Source organism: Mandrillus leucophaeus, unplaced genomic scaffold (assembly GCF_000951045.1).
Source record: "Mandrillus leucophaeus isolate KB7577 unplaced genomic scaffold, Mleu.le_1.0 Scaffold169, whole genome shotgun sequence".
NCBI lineage: Eukaryota > Metazoa > Chordata > Mammalia > Primates > Cercopithecidae > Mandrillus > Mandrillus leucophaeus.
This window is the reverse complement of record NW_012101687.1, coordinates 4,102,825-4,109,250: the sequence shown is the minus strand read 5'-3', so window position 1 is coordinate 4,109,250 and position 6,426 is coordinate 4,102,825. Positions and strand designations below refer to the sequence as shown.

At 38.7% G+C, this 6,426-nt stretch overlaps 1 protein-coding gene across 1 annotated transcript in view; it reads left to right on the top strand.

Moving 5' to 3' along the window:
* Positions 1 to 6,426, top strand: part of CPM (carboxypeptidase M) — a 110,107-nt gene that overhangs the window by 25,747 nt on the left and 77,934 nt on the right. The window lies entirely within an intron of this gene.

The window sequence follows — 6,426 nt, the reverse complement described above, 5'->3', positions numbered from 1 at the left end:
AAAAAAAAAAAAAAAAAAAAAAAAGACTATGAGAGAAATGTTCAGTCACATTTATACTAAAACTTAAAATTATGAGATTTCATTTTTATCTATGAAACTGGCAATTTTTTAAAAGAGATAATAGTAATCATGAGAGGCCAAACAGGCATGTTCACACATCACCGGTAAGGACTATAAATTGGAATGACCTTTGGTCAGAAAAAATTTTCCAAAACTTGGAAAGCAAAATATGATTGCATAATTTGTTTTCATGTTAGGCATTGCCTAACCAGTCCATCTAAGGTGAATTGAATCCTGACTCGTTATTATGGATTTGCACATTTTACAACTGCAAATTCAAATGTTAGCTTGTAGAAAAATGGTGAGATGCTATATTTTTGTCCAGTGGAGATATAATTTCTGTCCTGCACAGATGGAAATAATTTCTGCTCTGTAAAGATAGCACCAAACGTTATGGTTTATCACCCTGTAAGACATTAATCAGATTTATATCTAATTTAGCAATAATGCAGAATGATTTTAGTATTCTCTTTTTTATATATTTATGCACATATGTATATAGGATGTATATTTATATATGTATATCATATATAGTACATATATACATAATATACATAATATATGTATATAGGTATGTGTACACAATACATATACTATATGTATATAATATAATACTATAAGTATATACATATGTATATATTATGTATACATGTATATGCATCATATACATTATGGGATGTATATATACATATATACATAACATATACATATGTATATATTATAGATATATGTACATGATATATATACATAGATATATGTACATGGTAAATGTATATACACAGATACATGTGTATACATATATAGATATTATGTACATATCTATGTATATACTTATAGATATACGTACATAATATCTATGTATATACTTACAGATATATTTATATATCTATGTATATACTTACAGATATATGTACATAATATGTATGTATATATAGTTATATATACACATAATATATGTATATACACATATAAATAGAAATACATAATATATGTACACATATAGATATGTGTGTGTGTATATATACACGCATATTTTCTCATGTCTTTCTTTGAACTGGCTTTGTTATCCTACTGGTTTCCTCATTAATAAGTTAAAACTTGACTTGTGCTTATTCTATATTTGTGTGAGAATGCTTTTTAACATTTAAAAAATTATACATTTGACATTTTATATGAGTATAATTTGGCCAAATATTTTAAGTCTTAAAAATGTACATGCTTTTTAACCTAGCAATTACATGTCTAAGAATTGATCCTAAGGAGGTAACGTGTGCTCAAAGATTTAGCTCTGAGAATGTTTATAGATGTGCTGTGTATAATAATGAAATACCAGAAACAAATATTCCACATTAGGGCACTGATTAATACCTAAATGTATGTGTGTTTGTTTGTTTGTTTTGGGGTTTGGGCTTTTTTTTTTTTTTTTTTTAAGACAGTCTCATTCTGTCACCCAGGATGGAGTGCAGCAGAGCGATCATGGCTCACTGCAACCTCAAACTCCTGGGCTCAAACAGTCCTCCTGCCCCAGCCTCCTGAGTAGCTGGGACTACAGCGTGTGCCACCATACCCCGCTCCTGAATGTGTTTTAAGAATGGTTGTTTCCAGGTATGTAAAATTTGTAACTTTAAATTTTTTCTTTTATCTTGTTCAGATTTTCTTGTGACACTTTCAAAAGAAAAAAGTTTGAAAGTCACAAAGTCTAGTTACACTGTTCTCATTCTTGTTGACATCTATTGAGGTACTTAGCCCCCGACTATAGTTGTTCCCTCTGTCCCAGTTCCTGCTACTATCTTAGGGAAATTCAGAGTCCTTACACAGAATTGATCCAATACTCTGGCTTTTTCATTCCTTAATTTCCCATTTCCAGTGATCTTTACCTCCTCTTCACTTTTGTAATTCACTCTAAGACATTTTGATCCTGTTTTCATTCAGAATTAGTCATTGGTCCTCTCTAACACTTTTCTGCTTTTTCCGCCGCTTTGCAGAGGAAATGCCTTCATTTTTTTCTGATTTAAAAAAGCAATGCATGTTTGCTGGAAAAACTTTTCAGAAAATACAGAAAGATTTTTAAACAAATTAAAACATTGCAACTAGTGAATTAGCACTCAGCATGTTGGTAACCTTAGAAACATATTGCTGGGAATAGGTTTTCTTGTTTGTTTTATCTAAATGAGATCTTACTATTCATTTTACTTTTATTATCTGCTTCTTGCCTGAACAATTTATCTTTCCAAGTGAATAAATACAGATCTACATTGAGATTATGAAAAATAATTAATCGTACAGCTATAATATTCTTTAACCCAGGGTGTCTCAACTTCAGCACTATTGACATTTTGGGCTGAATAATTCTTTGTTGTGGGAGGCTGTGTTGTGCATTGAAGGATATTTAATGCCTCCCTGCCCTCTATCAGTACAGTACTACATGCCAGTAGCTCCCATCCCTAGTTATGACAATCAAAAATGTCTCCAGATATTTCCAAATGTCTGCTGTGGGCAATACTAACTCAAGTTGAGAACCACTGATCTAACCAATCTGCTATTGTTTGACATTTAGATTTTATCTACTTTGTCACAGTTTAAAGCAGCAGCACTGATGAAGCTCCTAACATATACAAACTCAACACATCTTCAATTACTTTTATAGCATACATTTCTAGCAAGGAATGGCACATTTAAAATTTTGATGTCTATTCCCAGACTTCCCTCCAGAAAAATTGTATTAATTTAGAATACCATTGAAACAGCATAAATGTCATTTCCTGAGATCCTGTCTACTTCCAGGTATTGTCAATCTTTTTAATTTTGCTTTGTGATAAGCAAAACAAAATATTACTTTACCTTTTTAACTTATAATTCTTTGATTGCTTACCAGGTTACTACGTTTATTAGCTATTTGTGTTACTGCTTTTATGAACTGTTTATTAATCTCCTTTGCTCATTCTTGATTTTGTCAGAATTATTAATTTCTTATTCCAGTTTATAATTTTTCTCATAACCTGATTTAAACCTTTCTTCTTATAACCTTTATAAGGCTTCCTGTACAGAAGTCATACATTTTTATATTTTTAAATATTTTTATTACGGTTTTACCTTTAACGGCGCCATGCTTAGAAAGATCATCTCTAGGACCAGGCCTGGTGGCTCACGCCTGTAATCCCAGCACTTTGGGAGGCCGAGGCAGGCAGATAACTTGAGGCCAGGAGTTCGAGACCATCCTGGCCAACATGGCAAAACCTCATCTCTACTAAACGTACAAAAATTAGCTAGGTGTGGTGGTGGGCACCTGTAATCCCAGCTACTGAGGAGACTGAGGAAGGAGAATTGCTTGAACCCGGGAGGTGGAGGTTGCAGTGAGCTGAAATTATGCCACTACACTCCAGCCTGGGTGACAGAGCAAGACTCCGTCTCAAAAAAAAAAAAAAAAAAATCACCTCTAAAATCTCTAAACTTCAGTATTTTACTCTATTAGGCGAACCTTTTTTTTGCTGTTATCTTTCATACTCTAACACTAAATCTTTTTTCTCTCTAGACCAGTGCACCTTAAACTTGAATGTACATATACATCATCTAGAAATCTTATTAAAATGTGTGTTCTGATTCAGTAGGTTTGGAGCGGGGTGATAGATTCTGCATTTCCAACAAGCTCCCAGGTGATGCCAGTGCTGTCCCTGGCTCACACTCTGAGTGTTACTAGCTCCTAAACCTTCAGCACTCAGTCTTCTGTACCCCCTACCTCCATTCTCTGACTCCTTCCTGAAGTTGCTTCCCTTCCTACCTAGTGTGAACCCCAGTGGCAGCAATTTCAGCTATAGCTCATCTCTGTTTTTCCAGAACAACAATCCTGGCAATCTCCATTTCAGTATTGATGAAGCCACCATTTCTTCCAGTCTCCAGCCACAGCACCTTGCAGGAAAACAGATAGTGTCCATGTTCTTCTATTAAAAAGATACGATTTCTAAGGTACATCAGCAAGCCTTCACTTTGCTCCCACTCAGTTCCATTTCCCATTCCTAGAGTAACTTTGCCTAAAGTTAATCTCCTCAAGCTCTAGTCCCCCTCCTCTCAGACCTCTTAGTCAATGAACAACAATGAAAGGAGAACTTCTTTAACCCATCCAGTGGAAATAACATTTAGCATAGTGACTACTGCACAATTAAAAAACAAAAACAAAAAACAAAAAAAAACCTACTCAAAGACTCAACAATATGATATTAAGATTTTCCAACTCTTGGGCCAGGTGAGGTGGCTCACTCATGTAATCCCAGCACTTTGGGAGGCTGAGGCAGAAGGATCACTTGAGGCCAGTAGTTCAAGACTAGCCTGGCCAACATGGTGAAACCCGGTCTCTACTAAAAATGAAAAAGTTTGGCAGGTGTGGTGTAAAAATACAAAAGTTAGGCAGGTGTGGCGATGCATGCCTGTAATCCCAGGTACTTTAGAGGCTGAAACACAAGAATCGCTTGAACCTGGAAGGTGGAGGCTGCAGTGAGCTGAGATTGCACCACTGCACTCAAGTCTGGGCAACAGAGTGAGACTGTATCTCAAAATAAATAGATAAACACATAATAAAGCAACTTCTCTTAAAAAAAAAGATGGCTGGGCGCCATGGCTCAGGCCTCTAATCCCAGCACTTTGGGAGGCTGAGGTGGGCAGAACACCTGAGGTCGGGAGTTCCAGACCAGCCTGGCCAGCATGATGAAACCCCGTCTCTAGTAAAAATACAAAAATTAGCCAAGAGTGGTGGCAGGCGCCTGTAAACCCAGCTACTCCGTAGGCTGAGGCAGGAGAATTGCTTGAACCTGAGAGGCGCAGGTTGCCGTGAGCTGAGATCAGGCCCATGCACTCCAGACTGGGCAACAGATCGAGACTCCGTCTCAAAAAAATATATATATATAATATATATACTTTTTTATATATAAATATATGCTATATATAAAATATATAATATATATTATATATAAAATATATATATTTGTTCAACTCTTGGAAAATTCCCCTTAAAGAGTTATGAATTAAGCTGGTTATTTAATAAACACTTCACACTGTTCTTACAATGTGCCTGCCAACTTTATTTAGGCAGGTACAATTAAGACTTCCATTTTATAGACCAGAAAATAAGGCACAGAGTCGACACAGTCACTGAGTGTCCGTGCAAGAATTGGCGCCCATCCCATGAGCGCCTCAGCTCTTGAACCACTCTTCTCTGCTGCCGCAGAATCACAGGAAGTCTCAGGGAGGCCTGAGAACTCAATTCTAGGAAAAGTATCTGTATCTGTAAGAAAGAAGGAGCAGGGAATCTAAGTTCTCAGCTCTTGAAGGCACATTAGATTCATTCAAGGTCCTCTTTAAAAATACACTTTCTTGGGCCTCCATGAGAAAAACTCTATTCAATTAGTCAACTCTATTCAATGCAAATACTTGCATCCGTATTTTTAGTCTGTAAAAGAGGAATGTTATCTGAAATCAGTGGTTTTCAAACTTTTTGTATCCCCCGGACCTTGCCACGGGCCCCAATACCCTGACACGGTTACTGAGAATCCAGGAGAGAGGGAGAGAGAAGTGAGGAGAGGCGGAGAGAGAGACGAGGAGAGAGATAGGGGGAGAGAGAGAGGGGGAGATAGAGGACAGAGACGGAGTCGAAGGGTGGGGGGAGAGAGAGAGAGAATGAGAATGATTTTTTTAGAGAGGTAAAAAGGGTTGGCCTTCGCCACAAACCACCTCTCAGGTTTAAGTGAATCCTTCTTTCTCTCCTGCAGAGACTGTGCCATCCTTCCAGAAATGAGCATTTTAGGACGAGCATTTTAGGACGAGAGACCTGGAATTGGCCTAAGACTCAGGTGCAGGTGGGGGAAGCATCGGATTTACAACAGTGCTCCTGCCTTCTTCCATGTGACTTCCAGTTTTAAATTCAATTCTAATTTACTCAAATCCCACCCACTATGTAAATTTGTAGGAAAATATCCTGCACTCTGCACTTCGTGGGATTTAAAACTTCCACACAGGCGCGCGTTCTTTCTTGAAGCCCCGCGATTGCTGAGCCTCGCTGGGCAGCTTGGCACGGCTGGGAGCTTGGCTCGCCCTGCCAGGGCCGACGCAGCCCATCCCGCAGGAGCCCGTGCGGGGCTCAGGGCACCCGGGACTCCGGACGCGTCCCGGCTCCAGGTGGGCCCCGGCACCGCCAACAGCAGGAAACCGGCCGAGTCCTAAACTTCTTCCAAGTGGCTGTAGCCAGCGACAGAGAGTGTCCCTCAGTGGAGCGTCCTGTGGCTGCCCAGGCCACAGCCACGGCCGAGGCGATGACACACTTCTAACCTGGGGCGCCAGCAAAGGCTGTCCGCGAGCGGCGACTCCATGTCCCGCAGC